Source organism: Pantherophis guttatus, chromosome 7 (assembly GCF_059756535.1).
Source record: "Pantherophis guttatus breed Tessera chromosome 7, ASM5975653v1, whole genome shotgun sequence".
Taxonomy (NCBI): domain Eukaryota; kingdom Metazoa; phylum Chordata; class Lepidosauria; order Squamata; family Colubridae; genus Pantherophis; species Pantherophis guttatus.
The window spans coordinates 65332346-65350945 of NC_142069.1; the positions used below are offsets into that span (position 1 = coordinate 65332346).

General features: G+C 38.6%; 1 long non-coding RNA gene across 1 annotated transcript; it reads left to right on the forward strand.

Moving 5' to 3' along the window:
• Positions 1-966: 966 nt before the first annotated feature.
• Positions 967-15994, forward strand: LOC132710542 (uncharacterized). Its single transcript, XR_009621248.1, has 5 exons — positions 967-1040; positions 1722-1843; positions 13653-13807; positions 15417-15610; positions 15917-15994. It is a non-coding gene; the product is annotated as an uncharacterized LOC132710542 (long non-coding RNA).
• The last annotated feature ends 2606 nt before the right edge of the window (positions 15995-18600 follow it).

The window sequence follows — 18600 nt, forward strand, 5'->3', positions numbered from 1 at the left end:
ACTAATAGCATTGTGATTAACATCAGCTGTCTGCAATTACTGTAAGTTTGAATCTCACAGGCTCAAGGTTTACTCAGCCTTCCATCCTTTGTAAGGTAGGAAAATTGAGGACCCAGTTTGTGGGGGCAATAAGCTGACTTTGTATAAATATACAAAAGTATGAAGGCTATTGCTTAACGCATTGTAAGCTGCCCTGAGTCTCCGGAGAAGGGCGGCATATAAATCAAATTAAATAATAATAATAATAGTATATTTAGTATTAAATAATAAATAACAAAGGTGACATCAGTGCAACATCAAATTTCAATGTATGAACATATTGACAATATTTTTGTAAAAGATACACACATACATACACACTCAGGTAGAACCTAGACAGATTCTTGAAAATGAAGCTGGTGACTGAAATTGGTGTTTTATTTGTAGTATGGCAGCTTCCCATTTCAAATTAGAATAATCTTTTATGCATTATTTAAAAGATCAGAAGCAACAAAAGTCCAATAGATATCAAAAGTTGGGTGGTATGTAGCTTTCAGCAAGGAATGCCACTCATCTTTTATAAATTGTTTCAACTTCTACCCTCAAAATGACACTATAGGGTACTTCACACCAGAACTAGACCCAAGGACAGTTTTTTCCCGAATGCCATCACTCTGCTTAACAACTAATTGCCACAACACTGTCAAACTATTTACTAAGACTGTATTACTATTATTCTTCTCATCCTTCCTATTACCTATCTCTTCCCACTTATGACTATAAACATCCTTCCTGTTTGTATTTTTACGATTTACATTGTTCTGTTGTTTACTAGTATGATTTGATTGCTTATTAGTAACCTATGACTATCAATAAGTGTTGTATCTGATGATTCTTGATGAATGTATTTTTTCCCGCTCTTTTTTCTTCTTCTTTTTCCTTTCCTGAGCCTTGGTGGCGCAGCAGACTAAAGCACTGTTAAGTAACACCAGCTGCCTGCAATTACTGCAAGTTCAAATCTCACTAGGCTCAAGGTTGACTCAGCCTTCCATCCTTTCAAGGTAGGTAAAATGAAGACCCGGTTTGTGGGGGCAAGAACACCGCTTTGGGGGGGGGGCGAAAGCCCTACTAAGCAGGTATATACAAAAGTATGAAGGCTATTGCTTAATGCATTGTAAGCCACCCTGAATCTCCAGAAAAGGGCGGCATATAAATCGAACCAATAAATAAATAAATAAATAAATAAATAAATAAATAAATTTTATGTACACTGAGAGCATATGTACCAAAGACAAATTCCTTGTGTGTCTAATCACACTTGGCCAATAAAGAATTCTATTTTGGTCTCAGGACAAAAGTGGAAAGTTAAGGAGCAAATTAATGATTAATGGACCAAAAAAAATTTCAGGTTTGTTTCTTCCTCAACATAACTAATCTTATACATGGCAATCCATTTTTACTGGAATGATTTTGTTACAAGCTCAATAAAAAAAAAACAATATATACTAATGTGTGCACATTCCTGACCTTGTTATGGATATCAATAAAACTGCAATCTTATAGATCTATCTATCTATCTATCTATCTATCTATCTATCTATCTATCTATCTATCTATCCATCCATCCATCCATCCATCCATCCATCTATCTATTAATTTGGGGGCAAATATTCTCTGAAGAAATTCATTGGAGCTACTCATCTCTTCCATTTTATTTCATTGTTTCCTCTGTTTTGCAATAGATAGCAAAAAACAGTCCAAGATGAGATAAGAATCCTAAAGGCAAAATTGAGAAGCAAAGTAGACTGTTTACTGAAAATAGAAACAAACTAAAAAGAAGTAGCAGCAGAAGTAACAGAACTAGGTGAGTCATTCAAAAGATAGAATGAAAATTATAGGTAGAAGTCAGAACTGAAGAGTCAGCTCAGAACTCAAATAGTACAGTGGTTTAGTGCACCCTATCATTTACACAACTGCCTGCAATTTCTGCTGGTTCAAATCTCTCCAAGGCTCAAGGTTGACTCAGCGTCCCATCCTTTCTAAGGTAGGTGAAATGAGGACCCAGTTTGTGGGGGCAATAAGCTGACTTTGTATAAAATATACAAAAGAATGAAGGCTATTGCTTAACGCATTGTAAGCCGCCCTGAGTCTCCGGAGAAGAGCAGCATATAAATCAAATAAAAAAAAAAAAATTAAACTGGAGACATTTGAGAAGCCAGGAAATAGCCAGGAAAGTAGGAGGGAACCTTTGTATCCAAAAATATATGGTAGCCAGTAGCCACCTGAGAAAGTATGACCATACCAGAGTCTAAAAACTCTTGACTGATTACACCCTCTTGAAAGAGATGGTTTATAATGGGAATTTACCTGGTTAAGATGCGTGCTTATACAGCAAGTAATAGCCATAACCAGGGGAACACTGTCTTTTAAAAATTGTGTTTGGACACATACTAGAGGTCTGCATAGCTATTTCTTAACATGTGAGACACAATACATAGGCCAGCTACATTTTAGATCAACTGTGATTTCTGACCAATCCTCAGAAACATGTACTAGCATTGTCGGAATGTGAATGATAATGTTAAGACCAGAGATATCAATGGGAAAAAAGATCAAGATGGTAGTTCCCACTGCAGTTGAAGATCTGTTCCTTTTTTATTGTGTGCCCTGCCTGCAAGGGACATAAAAATGGCTGAGTTTTGCTTACATGGTCATGGCTGTTTTGACCATTTGACACACACTCCCTCAGACACCCCAAGAACAGGGTTTTTTGTTTTTTTTTGTTATGTGAAAAAAGCACAACTAATTCAGTAGAGTGCATTAATATGATATTGAAGCAAGTTACATATTCACTTTTTTTTAAAAAAATCATTATGAAACTAAAAAGCATATTAGATTGTTAATTGTTTGATGTTCCATACAGAAACTTGATCTTTTTAATAAAGCATGATAAAAGTAATGTATATATTATCTGATGAAGAATCACTGCAACTCTGAATTTATAAATAAACTTAGATTTGTCGGTATTAATTTTATTTAGTACCTAACAAAATCGGTCCTATTTTTTGAAATTTATCTTTAAATATATAAACAATTAAATCTGAATCTAAAGCAATCATAGTAAAATAAATTTGTAAAAATGCTGATTTTAAAAAAAATTAGGACCAAATATTTTTCCAGATAACGATGGAAACAGAACATGCAAGTATTTTGTGTATGCAGGAATTAATTTCCAATGTGCAACATCCCTTGGGACATTTATATTCTCCAAGTCAGTACAGAACAGTCCATCAAAATAACAATTGTAAATACATACATTTTAACTTGCACTTAGAAACTTTGGTTTCCAGGGGAATATTTTTTAAAAGAAAGAAAGGGTAAGAAAAGAAAATGAGTCATTTTCTCTGGACAAATGATCTGTATTGCTCATTTGGTAGTTTATTCCAGTTTGCAGGAAAGGTTTTATTGGTTACACTTGTGAAATACTAATGGCAGCTGGATTTGGAAACACAGTTGAAATAGAAATACTGTGCTCTCATGTGTAAGATAAGATCACAAAGACTATCATGAGCTCAAAAGGTAAATGGTTCAAAGGGATATGCCAATAACAGAGTAGGTAAATGAAAATATATGCAAGAGCTTTCAAGTTGGAGAAAGATGGAAGCAGCAATTAAGGTAATCAGAAGATTATTTATCTTGCATCATATGAAAATATTTTGTCCTGTTATATGAGGATGATATAATATAGTTTATATTTATAGTTTTTCTCTTAAATTGACCTGAAAATGGCAATCAAAAAACAATCCCAATTTAGGACAGATGTCTGTATCCTCAGATATAATATGCATTTGGAGAGGACTACTTCCTTTTATAAAGAAAAACTATCCTGAGCTAAAATCCAGCCTTCTTGTCCCTGGGGATTTTTTTAGGACATAGCCAAAAATCATAAACCTGTGAGAAATTTGGCATTTAAAATGCAAATATTATATAAATAAAGAACGTTTTTGGAACTATTTATTGATTTCTACAATTTTTTTTAATTCTATGGAGTTTTATATTATCATAAAAATTATATGTTACAAAAATTATATTCAAGGTGGGGAAAGAGACTGTTGTATCAGAATCATTTTTGAGTCCATTGTTCTTCTTTCAGTCATTTGCCATTTAAATAAGTGAGTGATGTAATAAATATTCCAAAGGGGAGGTTACCTTTTTATTTATCTTTAAAAGGAACAACCAGGAATTGCTTCATCATTTCTGAACCCTGATAAGCATTTTTAATAGATATGTACCCTCAGCTCACCTTTTACAGGCTAACAATTTAAACTGAATACCAATATAGACACAGAATAAATGATTGTTTCCTGCCAGAGATATCTGCCGAAAAAATCTTGGAGTAAAACATTGTCTTTGCCACTCATTGTATCTCTAATTAGAGTGGAAGGAGACAGAATCTTTGCTGGTGTCAGTCTCTGTTTAGCGTGCCCTGGAGCTTGGAGCTCCTCTGGGTATCAAAGTGCCCTAATTAAATGAGGGGTCCGCAATACAGCACTAAACATCAGAATGAGAGAAAAAGTCCAGTGTCCTCAGTGCCTTTGAGAATCCATGGCCCACACTAATTACCCATTGTTGAATCGACTTTCCCATTCTGCGAGTTTTCCTTGGCCGCCCTTCTCCCTTCACAATATCCTCCTCCTCCTCCTCCTCCTCCTCCTCCTCCTCCTCCTCCTCCTCCTCCTCCCCTTACATTTTATCATCTTTGCTTTGACCGCCTAATTAATCTTATGGAAATCTCCTGAATCAGATTTCAGCAAGGTTGCCCTGATGTTTATAATTTGATTTGTGAAGATAAAAGTGAAGGCACCCGGTGATGGAACGGTGTCATTTTCAACCCTCTTGAGAATTGAAGAGGCTATCAATCTTTCCCACGTGCGTGGCAAACTGATATGCTAGAAAATTAACTTCAATTAATAACAGAAGTCCCCAGACACTCAGGGAAGTCGAGATGCTTTGAAAGAGAACCTTCAAAGATGTCTCTGGATTGTCTTTTATATGCAGACTGAGATATAAGAGATTCTCAATGAGGGAATATGCAGTGATTGTTTTGCCCCTTCCTAATTTCAGAGAAATGAGTTAACATTTTATATTTCATTCTAAAAGAAGTTAACCAAATGTCTCCAGGTTATATCAGTCCTTATTTTGTCTCCTTCATGAGCATTTCACAAAAATTAAGAACTGAAGAAAAATGATTAAAAACTGGGGTGGATCCCCCCCTTTTTTTCTTTTCTTTCTTTCAGCAACATAACACAATTATTTATTCATGGTGGCAAGATTTATAAAGTAAACAGGATTCTTTCTCTCTCTCTCTCACACACACACACACCACAAATTAGTAATGAGAAAGATTTGGTCATTAGAAACTAATAAAAAGCAGGATTCTGATAAAGAAATGATGCTCCATAAAGAAGTCTGCACTTTTGAGTAGCATTAGCATAATGGAGTTGGGAGAAACAAATACCTCAGCAATACCTGGGATGAAATTCATGGAAAAATGAAAAACACTTCACATCACTATAATAAACAACAATTTAAATTGTTCATGTAAATATAGTGCCTTTGACACTTTTTGGTAAACAAGATTGGAACAAATATATAATAAGTAAATGAGTAATTTATATGAATAAATATTTATTACCTGGTACAAATTAGAAAGCTACAATCCTATCTAGCATTGTAGTTAATTTTACGTTCCTCATGCTACTCTGATAGATATTTATATATAAAGATATAAAGATACTTTCAGAGGAACAAGAATGGGTTAAGTTTATAGCTCCCCACCTTTAACATTCTTGCAAGAATCATCATGGGAATAAAGTCGTGTTTTGCCATTTCTCATTCTCATTACAACCTTTGTTACGAGAATGAGGTATTAGGATTTTAATGCCTCATATAGCCTGTGAATTATGTTAGTGTGCTGTACTTCTTTGACCTTTTAAGTATTCTATAATTTGATTGGCTGGCAATTCCAGTCTGGATCTTGGTTGACAAGCTGTATAACCTTCTGGTGGAAAAAATGTAAAACATTTGAGAGGGCAAAGCAGCTGGGTACATCAGCATAGATGACTCTAGCCCACTGGATAATAATAATAATAATAATAATAATAATAATAATAATAATAATAATAATAATAATAATAATAATAATAATAATTTTATTTCTATACCGCCCTTCTCCCGAAGGACTCAGGGCGGTGTACAGCCTGTTTAAAAACATAAACAAAACAACAATATAAAATTTAAAATAATGAAATAAAGTGGCTCAGATTTAAAACCCCAATAAATTTAAATATCCCAATTTAAAAACTATTGTGTTGCTAGTCTGGCCTGGCGGAATAATAGGGTCTTCAGTGCGCAGCGAAACGCCCGGAGGTCGGAGATCTTACGAATTTCCGGGGGCAGTTCGTTCCACAGGGCTGGGGCTCCCACAGAGAAGGCCCTCCCCCTGGGCGCCACCAGTCGACATAACTTGGTTGACGGCACCCTGAGGAGACCCTCTCTGTGGGAACGGACTGGTCGGTGGGAGGCTATTGGTGGCAGAAGACGGTCTCGGAGGTACCCGGGTCCTATGCCATGGAGTGCTTTAAAGGTGGTAACTAACACCTTGAATCGCACCCGGAAGACCACTGGGAGCCAGTGCAGCTCGCGCAGGAGGGGTGTCACATGGGCACAACGAGTGCAAAACAATGCAAAACAAAAAGAAAACAAATGAGTATGTCGCTCTGATATAACATAAGGTGATCAGATTTTAACATTGGTAAAGAGGGACATTGTGGGCGTGGCTTATTTTGTGGGCATGGCTAGCTGGTCATGTGACTGGGTGGGCGTGGCTAGCTGGTCATGTGACTGGGTGGGTGTGACTAGCTGCTCATGTGACCGGGTGGCCATGGCTATGTGTATAGGGTAAGGTGAACAGATTTTAACATTGGTAAGAAGGATACCATTGTGGGCGTGACTTATTGTGTGGGCGTGGCTTGGAGGCCATGTGACTGGGTGGGCGTGGCTAGCTGGTCATGTGACCGGGTGGCCATGGCTATGTGTATAGGGACTACTCAGAGGGCTGAAAAGTCATTTCTGACAGGTCCTCACACTTTTGACTGGTCCTCACACTTATGACCAGCCTCACATTTATGCCCGTGCAGTATTCTTAACAACCATGTCACTCGTTTCACAACTGCTTCTCTTCACCATGGTGACAAGATAGGGCAAAAACGTAAAATGTGAGGACAGTCGTAAGTTCGAGGACTGGTCAAAAGTGTGAGGACCAGTCAAAAATAACTTTTTCAGCCCTCTGAGTAGTCCATATGCACAAAAGGACTAACCAGAGGGCTGAAAAAAGTCATTTCTGACAGGTCCTCGCACTTTTGACTGGTCCTCACACTTATGACCATCCTCATATTTATGCCCGTGCAGCATTCTTAACAACCATGTCACTCATTTCACAACTGCTTCTCTTCACCATGATGATAAGATAGGGCAAAAATGTAAAATGTGAGGACAGTCATAAGTTCGAGGACTGGTCAAAAGTGTGAGGACCAGTCAAAAATAACTTTTTCAGCCCTCTGAGTAGTCCATATGCATAAAAGGATACAGCAATAGAGAGGGATGAAGGAAGGGAAGGGAAATTAGAGTAGGAGTGAGGGTAAGAGTGGGAGGAAGAGAGGAGGAGAAGGAGAAAGGAAGAGGAAGTAGGGAGGAGAAGAAGAGGGGGGGAAGAGAAAGTAAGAAGGAAAGAAAAAAGAGAGGTGGTAGGTTTGAGGAGAAAGATTGCTGTACAATAAAAAAGATGAAAGGGAAGAAAGCCAACCCCAAACAAATATAAAGATATTAAGATAAAGAATGAATGGTTAAACTTTAAAGAATAAAAGAGAACAAATATGAATAAATAGCAGTAATTAGAAACACACATACAAACATACAATTTATTTTCTTTGAACAGAGTATTTGGCCGGTTCACAAATTTAAACAGTGTTTAGTCACTTCAATTAAATTTACAATTTCTATATTTCCTTTTTGCCATATTTATTCCTCATCTATTTTTTTAAAAAAACCAATATTACCCTTCATCCTCATCTCTAATCTTAATCAAATTCAATTTTTCCCTTCTATTCTATATTATACCTCTTCCCATTGTCATCTATTTTTATATCCATCCTCACATTGTTTAATTATGTAATACAGTTGTTTAATACAAATTCAACATTTTAATATAAATCAATTAGTTATAAAACTATCTTTTTTGTATATTAATCAATATGAACATGAATATTCCAATTATTTCTATGCAATCCAATTTCTTACAAATCAATTAATTATATTTACCAATAATAATAAACCAAATAATTTCCCCCATATATTCCTCAGAACCACAACTTAACCATTTCTGCTTTCAATACAACATACAATTAATAGTATCTCAATTATTACAATTCCCTAGTTAAATACAGCTTTTTTTTCTTTTGTGTTTTAAAATCTTGAACTCTCCTCCTAAATTTCCCATTGTTTGCAGTTTTTCACCTACCTTTTTTGGGGAGGAAAAATAAAAATAAAAATAAATCTCTCTCTGCCTCATTTTGTCACGTTGCACCAAAGATCCTGGTTTCGGTTTCGTTTCTGCAGCTTAGCTAGGGGAAAAAAAAACTGCTTCAGGAACTCTTTACACTGATTGCCTGTAGGGCGGCCCTTTGAAGCCCCGGGCAAGAGTTTAAACAGTTTTTTTTTCTTCTAGCCATCAGCTGGGGCTCAAGAGGCAGCGGGACTCAGGAGGCAGAATGAAAAATCGGGACTTTTTTGAAACGCCGCGGGACGCGGGACAAATTGCTAAAAAGCGGGACTGTCCTGCCAAAAGCGGGACGTCTGGTCACCTTAATATAACAATAAAATGCAAGCGAATGAGAAATCAGGCCTTTGTTATTTCTTCTATTTCAGCTCACATTAAACCTTGAGACTATGTACAGTATATGAAATACAGCCTCATCACTTCAAAACTTTTGTCCCCAACCTCTCTGCTTTGTTTATTTCCTGATGAAGGGGATGCAGTGGTGCAGCAGCATAGTGATGATGGAACTGATGGCCAGACATGGTCTGCACTCCAATGGTTCAAGTCTGACTCCGTGAGACAGAGTGAGCTCCCACTGCTTGCCTAACCATGCAATATTGCAAGTAAATAAATGGGTGCCACTAGCTGCAGAGAGCAAAAGCCAAAGCTGGACATGGCCAGATGTGAGGCAACACAATACGAGGCAAGGTGAGAAAGGCAGAGGAGTCCCAAAGAGGCAGCAACCCAAGACTTGCTAGTCAGCTGGTGTAAACTAGTTCGCATTCTGCAGTGCACCAAGGATGGGCATGCAAGTGCTGAACAGAATGAACCAGCAATTTAGGCTGTCAGAACTGCATTGTGTCTAGCATTTGTAGATTTCCCTGACATTGCCATATACTAAATAAATACATTTCCTGATGAAGAGTTTTGGAGCTCTTGCAGATTTGTATATTTTGTGTGCTACTTTTGGTTAGTCTATTCACTAATAGGGGGAAGGATAATTTTCATTTAAAAATGCCATAGCCCTTGCAAAGAAATTATCTTTATTAAAGTGTTGCTAATATTTTTCTGGTTTTTCTTCATCCATACTTACTTTTTTCTTATTTAATTTTCATTGATTACTGCTGTATTTCTATCCTACAGAGGTAACTACTTCACTTCAACTATATGTTGCTGCTTTTAGACAATCTAAGGTGTTACAGTCTTACTTACTGTAAGACTGTACTCATACCTGCATGCTATCTGAAATCAATTTACAAAAGTTCAACAGGGTAGTTTGTTTCAAACATAATTTTGAAACTAGCTATTATTTTGGTCTTGAAGATAAAAGAGCTCTGTTAGATTAGCCAGTGGCTTCTCTAGTTCAGCATTCTGTATTTCACAGTAGCCGGGCAGACTCATCAGCAGGATAGGAAAATACTGTAATAGCAGTTTTACCTGTTGCATTTAAGGGACACTGTCTATGCAAACAGCTGTCAAGGCTAGTAGTAACTGATAGCCCAAACTTCCATGAATTTGTTTCCTTTTAAAATTGTTTCCATCTATGGTCACTTATTTTACTTATGCATCTCTAACATGCATCCTCTTATCTACCTTTGTTCCATACAACCAATTTTAACAGATTTATCAACATTATTTTGTGTAGTCAAGGAATGATTTTGAATTTAAAAATAAGGGTGAATGACCTTATTTTTAAGCTGTTATGGTGGTTCTCCTCCTTTCTCTCAGACCGGTCGCAGTTTGTGTTGGCAGGGGGGCAGAGGTCAACCTCAAGGCCTCTTATATGTGGAGTGCCTCAGGGGTTGGTCCTCTCGCCCCTTCTGTTCAACATTTATGTGAAGCCGCTGGGTGAGATCATCCATGGCTTTGGGGTGAAGTACCATCAGTACGCTGATGACACCCAGCTTTACATCTCCACCCCAGGCCACCCCAACGATGCCCTTGAAGTGATGTCCCGGTGCCTGGAGGCTGTGCGGATCTGGATGGGGAGAAACAGGCTCAAGCTCAACCCTTCCAAGACTGAGTGGCTGTGGTTCCCGGCATCCCGATATAGTCAGTTGACTCCATCCCTGACTATTGGGGGCGAGTCTTTGGCCCCCTCGGAGAGGGCTCGCAATCTGGGAGTCCTCCTGGATACGCAGCTGTCCTTGGAGGAACATCTGACAGCTGTAGCCAGGGGGACTTTTTGTCAGGTTCGCCTGATCCGCCAGTTGCGGCCCTTTCTTGATCGGGATTCCCTGTGCACAGTCATTCACGCCCTCGTCACCTCTCACCTGGACTACTGCAATGCTCTCTACATGGGGCTCCCCTTGAAGGGCACCCGGAGGCTCCAACTGGTCCAGAATGTGGCCGCGCGGGTAGTTACGAGAGCTGCATGGTGCTCCCATACAACACCTCTCCTGTGTGAGCTGCACTGGCTCCCAGTGGTCTTCCGGGTGCGCTTCAAGATGTTGGTTATCACCTTTAAAGTGCTCCATGGCATAGGACCTAGATATCTTCGAGACCGCCTGCTGCTACCGACGGCCTCCCATCGACCTGTGTGCTTCCACAGAGAGGGCCTCCTCAGGGTGCCATCAGCCAAACAATGTAGGCTGGTGACCCCCAGGGGGAGGGCCTTCTCTGTGGGGGCACCTACCCTCTGGAAACAGCTGCCCCCAGTGATAAGGAGAATCCAAGACCTCGGTGCCTTTCACCGTGCCCTTAAAACTTTCTTTTTTCAGCAAGCCGGGCTGGCCTAACACTTTTTAAAATGTTTTTAATTGTTTTGTCATTGCTTTTAATTATGGGGCCAAATATATATATATCTTTTTAATTGTATTTTAATGTTTGTAGTTTATGTTTTTACTTTGGCTGTACACCACCCTGAGTCCTCAGGGAGAAGGGCGGTATATAAATTTGATATAAAATAAAATAAATAAATAAATTTTACATGTAACATCATTTTGTTGGCTTTATGATGGCCTTCTTTTCTTTTTCTTTTTCCTTTTTTTTATATTAAAGCAGTAAAAACAATTTTTTAAATATTAATTTGCTTGCTCAGTTCTCAGAAAACTTCTCATCTGAATAAATGGTTAAGGATTTCAGTATATGCTATTAATTTGATACATCACAAATACTTATAAATCTTTTTTTATGATAGTATGTTTATTAGTAGTAATAATAGCATTTGCTTGTTACATGTTATATTTGCTGGTTATATTCCCCTTCTGAGGTTGAATTCATTTTAATTTTAAATACTGTTTCAAGAAACAATGTTATCTTGTTTAGTACATGTGGTCCCATGTACTTGGTTTATATTGCTTCTCTTTCCATGTTTCCCAAATAAGGTTGGGGTGCTAGACTGTTATCTATAAGCAATGTAGCACTTTGTAATAATATAAAACGTCACTATAACTATATACTGCAAGCTGCTTGATAAACAAGGGGGGAGGGACAAGTGGTGGGATTCAGCTGGTTCACACCAGTTCAGGAGAACCAGTAGCTAACTTTCTGAGCAGTTTGGCAAACCGTCTGTTGGAAGAAATCTCCTTCCAACAGCCTTCCCCCCACCCACCTTATGGGGTTAATCTTGTCAGGAAGGCAGGAAGGAGGCATTCTGATGTGCCTCTGTGCGTTGTTTCTAGCCTAATCCTGCTTATCTTTATTGACCTGCTTAAGCGTTTTCCAAAACTGCCTCTGTGGTTAAGCCTTGTTACATTGTAACAGTCATTAAAGGTTCTTGGCAGTATACCACTGGTGGGTTGCCCCCGGTTCAGACCGGTTCACAAGAACCGGTAGTAAAACTGGTGGGAGGCCCCGCCCACCGCCCCAGATGTCACCATCAGCAATCTGTGCACGCACAGAAGTGTGATCCCGTTGTGAACCAGTAGTAAAGGTAAGTAGAACCCACCCCTGCAGTACACCCAGACTTTCTATAGTCTGAATGGCTTCTCTGTAGTTTTTTTTTTTCCTTGGCTGGAACTTTTATTCCGGGGCTTGACTTTCTTAAAGGGGAAGGGTTGTTTTAAGCTTTAGTGGTTCCTGGCACTGTCTTTTTGGGGTGTACTTCCAACACAACTGAATCTTCTCCCAGCCACTCCTTGCCTCCTCTGTCACCAATTAACGGTGGGAGGGGGCAATCACGGGCCTCTTTCTTCCCTGGATTCATAATCTTCTCTAAATGGAGCAATCTGACTAGTCTTTGGCTTCTTTGTTTGTTTATTACAAAAAAAGAAGGCTTTGGGAGATCCCCCCCCCCACACACACACTGATGGGAAAGTGATGAGGTAATCTTTTTGGACTGCTGCTGTCTGCCTCATCGAGTTAAGCAATGGCTGAGAAGCAGGATGCAAGCGTGGCACTCTGTCTGATTTTTTTATTGCCTTTCTGGGGGCATGTGATCCTTCCTTAAATCTGGATGATTTCCTTAGGATATCTTGTGAGGTGAGTGAGGCCAGCCAGTATCTATAAGTGGTGCAAAGGGATCTAAGGATTGCTTCTTCCGGATGGGAAAGAGTACTTTGTCAGTTCACTGAGCACAGGAGTCTCTTGTCTATGGGGATTCTTCAGTCATCCAGGTCATGGTTGTTCCAAAGGTGCTTTTTTCAGAAAGACCAGTTGCCTCTTGAAAAAGCACCTTTGGGATAGGAGTCTCTTGCATAGCTTTGGAGTGGCCAAGGCACATGATTGCCCACTGATAATAAGATTTTTTTTTTTTAAAGGAAGTAGGGGTATGGATCTTCCCTCCAATTTGTTTTAGTTTTCTCTCACGATAATAAGGCTTAGTAACATGGCACCAGACTTGAAGTTTATTTAGATATCTGTGACATGTATTAATTTTATTGTGATTCTGACAAGTTTGGGAGGGCAGAGATGTGAACCTGGGTCCCCTATATACTTTGTTAATTTGTCTCTTTAGCTCAGCATTTTGTAGCCCAAGTATGCCCACCCACTTTCAGGAGAGCTTAAATGACCTCTCTGCTAAAGGGTTTCTCTTTATGAGCAAGAGTTGGCTGCTGATAGTTATCATTGCATTTTAACTATTTTAATTCCTCAAAGTGCTCTGGCACTCTTTCTGATTTGTAACTCTGTGTTGCAGGTATTGCTGATGAAAAGGAAGTTATTCAGACAGAATGGTTTAGATTTCCGTGATGGCTGTGACTGTCATTAATCTTCAGCATGTATTCCTTCATTTCTAATCTAATGATTGGTATTTAGGGCAGCTTTTTGCAAGCAAAGAAGCTTTTTGTACAGGTAATCCATGATTTACAACAGTTCATTTAGTGACCATTCAAAGTGACAATGGCACTGAAAAAAGTGACTTATGACTATTTTTCACACTTACAACCAGTGCAGCATCCTCATGGTCACGTGATCAAAATTCAGATGGTTGACAACTGTCTCACATTTATGATGGTTGTAGTCTCCCAGGGTAATGTGATCCCCTTTTGCAAACTTCTGACAAGCAAAGTCAATGGGGATGCCAGATTCACTTAACAGCTATATTACTAATTTAACAACTGCAGTGATTCACTTAAGAAATGGGGCAAGAAAAGTCATGAAATTCACTTAATAAATTTCTCACTTAGCAACATAAATTTTGGGCTCAATTGTGGTCATAAGTCGAGGAGAGACCGGACGAGGAGAGGAGAGACTGGGCATGACAAGGAGGGGCTGGGAGGGGAGGAGAAGGGTTAGGAGAAGCCGAGCATGATGAGGAAAGGCCGGGTGAAGTGAGGCACCTCTTGACCTGAGTGACGTCAAGTTGACCATGCCCACTTAGTCACATGACCACCCAGCCATGCCTACCCATGTCATTAGGGCAGAGAACCAGTTGTTAAATTATTTGAATCCCACCACTGGGAGGGACCAAATATTTCAAAATTTCAAATGGACCAATATTTTCAATTATAAAACTTAGTTTTAGAAAATGTTAAAAGAACTGGCCAACTTTTTCAACCATTAGCAACCTGATACTATTTTGTCAGTTCCTTGGTACACCAGACCAAGAATCAACTCAACTAGGGCTAAGATTATTTTTATTGAGAATAGTTGTAGTAACAGAATCTTGCAAGTCTGATTGTGCTATGTCTCCTCTTCATCTTATATTCATGTGAATTAGGGATGTATTTGCCTGAGCAGCTTTCAGATGCTTTCAGATATGTTTTTCTCCTTGTTGCCTTGGTAGCAGATCTGGCCTATCTAAATCAAGGTCATCTTCCTTACTCTACAATTCTTATGGTTATTTTATATCAATAAAGAGGAGTGGTCCCCAGAAAAGAGCAAATACCTATAGATGAGAAGAGCTATGGTCCATCTTGGGGACAAGTACATTGCCTTATATCAGCTATCTCCAACCTTTCCGGTTTCTGGACTGGCAGTGAGGGAGTGGGGATGGTTCTGTGTGAGTGGTTGTCACATGTGCCACTTGCACAAATGGAGCTTCATGCATGAGTGCTCCTGCCAGCCACTTGCACAAATGGAGCTTCACACGAGAGCACCCACTTGCAACTCACACAAGTGGAGCTGTGCACGTGTGCTCTTGCTGCTTACATGGATATGGAGTGGGCCGTGGCCTGGAGGTTGGGGACCCCTGCCTTATATCATGCTGTAGAGAAACAGTAGTCCTCTGTCCTGTTTGATACTCAGAAGACCAGTAAATGTGACCAAGAGTCCAAAGCAACTTACAACTTTTTGATAACTTAAGACTCCAATTTGACAATACACATCAGTGACAAAGTGATAAAGGAGTTCATTAGGAGGAAATTGAAAATTCAGTATTGGGAAAAACAAACAGGAACAACAACCCATTTGTTGTTGTGGTTATATATTGATTTTTTCCATTTATTTATTTAATTTATAGAATGCTCATCTCGCTCTAGGACAGTGATGGCGAATCTTTTAGACACCAAGTGCCCAAACTGCATGCGCGCATGCCCAAACTGTAAGGTGTGTGCGCTCACACATGCACTCACATGCGTGCATTTGCATCAGAGACCCGAAGACCAGCCAGCCACTGGGAGGTGCGGCATCCCAACACTGGCAGCTCTGCAAGAGGTGAGATCTTTTTATTTCGTTAGCTTCTGTTTTGTTGTTTGCAGGGAAACTTCTGTTTCCCTGCAAATGACGGCAAGAAACGCCACAGAGAAACGCGGTGGAGCTGAGCTGGGATGACGGCACATGTACCCACAGAGAGGGCTCTGCATGCCACCTCTGGAATGTGTGCCATAGGTTCGCCATCATGGCTCTAGCAATTCAAATTAATTGAAGTTTAGTTGCATCAGAATTCGAGGATCTTGCTCAATGATTACTCAGAGTCTGTTATGATATTAATTATTGTTTATTTTCATCTATTCTTTACAGGAGATATAGCAGAAGAACCAAGATTCAGGGAGGAGTTGGTATATATACAGAGGAGGAGTGGTTAGAAGTAAGTAGGAGTGGTTACGGGGGTGATGTAGACAGAATGGGAGGTAACCATAATTATATACACAGGCAAATATATATTAGGCATTTACATATGTAACAAAACCCCCTCTAAATGCCTAAGATAGTTGTATGTTGAGCTTTGACCTCAAATATGAATGCTGCTTGTTAGGTAAGGGTTTCGTAAGTATGTCTGCTATTTGCTCACTAGTTTCACAATGAACAGTTTTTAGAAATCCAATATTAGACAACTGTCTTACATGTTTATACTTAATATCGATGTGCCTGGATCTTTGACCTACTGCATCTGATTTGGAGATTTCTATGGCAGCTTTATTATCTTCATAAATGATGATGGGATAATTGGGTTCATTCCATATTGTAGTTAATAAATCGTCAAACCATATGAGGTTATTTGCTGCTTTTGACAAACATACAAATTCAGCTTCAGTAGTAGAAGTAGCAACTAGATTTTGTTTTCCTGTATACCAATGGATGGGACAACCATTGAGAAAGAGAATATAACCTGAAGTGCTTTTTCTAGTTTTTACATCACCTGCCCAATCAGCATCAGCATAACATGAGAGTGTGGGTATAGATGAGTTACTTGGCTCTAACCTTAGAGATGCTCCTGAACTATGTTTCAAGTACTTAATGATTTTTTTAACCGCTTCCCAATGATAAATAGTAGGATTGCTTACATATCTGGATAGTAAATTGACAGATAATGCTATATCAGGTCTGGTCCAATTAGCTATATACAATAAAGAACCTATTGTTGACCTATATAATTTGTTGTTAGTGAAAGGATCGTTTTCATTATGCATGTTTTTTACAAAGTCAGGATGCATAGGGGTTTCGCAGTACTTAGCTTCATTCATATTACATTTTTTCACTAATTCTAATATTTTTTCTTCTTGGCATAATTGGAATCCCTTTTGTGTTTGAGTGATGTGAACTCCTAAGTACTTGTTTATTTTCCCTAGGGATTTTAGAGAAAAATGTTTGTTCAATTCCTGAGCGAAGATTTCACATTTTTGTTTCTGATTCCCTAGATATAAAATATCGTCAACATATATAAGAACATATTCTGTGGAATCTTTGTTTTTCTTATAAAAGAAACACATATCAGCATGAGTGGGGGAGAATCCTATTGATTTTAGTATGGTGGACAAACAATCGTACCATTGTTTTCCAGATTGTTTCAGTCTGTATAGGCTTTTATTTAATAGCCATGTGTTACCTTCCAGTGGGTGTATGCCAGGAGGAGATTTAACATATATTTTTTTGTCCAGTTTGGCATGCAGATAGGCAGTTTGAACATCAAATTGATATACATCTAATTTCAAGATTGAAGCAATCACTAAGGCGCATTTTACGCTTTCTGATCTTACTGTAGGAGAATAGGTTTCCGTGTAATCTTCAGAATATTTTTGGGCAAACCCTTGGGCAACTAATCTAGCCTTATATATGGTTTCATTATTATCTAGGATCTTTATTTTATATATCCATTTTGTTCCAATTGGAGATTTGTCATTAGGTACTGGTGAAGGGGTGTATACATCTAGTTCCTTTAAACTATTTAATTCCTTTTTCATGGCTATTTCCCATTTATTTCTCTCCTCATGAGGTAGTTTTGTGACTTCTTCATATGAAGTAGGGGTATATTCTTCAGTGTGTATTGACATGACAAAATCATTGTATTTGCTAGGTTTTTTGTTTCTGCTCTCCCTGATAGGTCTGTTCTCAGGTGTTATAGACTCATGTAGGTATCTTGCTTCTTTATCAGAGAGAGTGTCTAATTTCAATGATGGGTGATTTTCTTTCCAATCTTTAGTATCAATCTCTTTGTGTTTGGGTTTGATTACTGGTTGTGTGTCATGATTTGTACTATCTGAATCTAATTGATTGTTTGTGTTGTGTGCTGTGTGAGTTATCTCGTTTAGGTGAATCCTGGACCAATTAGTGTGTTCATGAAATGTGGCTGACCTGGAGATTATGAAGTTGTTTTGGTTGTCAATAAATCTATACCCTTTGGTGCCAGATTCGTACCCAATGAATCTGAGTCTTTTGGACACTTTGTCCCCTTTCCTCCTAATTTGTTTGGGGATGAGGACGTCAGCTGTGACTCCAAAAATATGTAAATGAGATATGCTGGGTTTTCTTTTATACATTAACTCGTAAGGGGTTGAATTTATTGTGCTGGACCATAATCTGTTGATTGTATAGTTAGAATATAGGATGGCTTCTGACCAGAATGCCTTTCCTAGTCCAGCATCTTCTAATATGCATCTCATCATTACCTGTAGTGTCCCATTCTTTTTTTCTACAATACCATTTTGAAAGGCTGAAAATGGACAAGATGTGTAATGAAGTATTCCCTGTTCCCTAAGCCATTTAGAAAAATCTTTGGATAAAAATTCTGACCCTCTGTCGGTCATAATTTGTTTTATTTTTGTAGTATGTTGAACTTCAACCCGTTTGTAGAATTCTTTAAATTTGTGAAAGACCTCACTTTTGTGTTTAATTCTCTATACAAATCCATAGCGACTATAGTCATCGACTATGGTTAAAAAAATCTTTTCTTATATATATATATATATTTATTGAAAAAGTTTTCA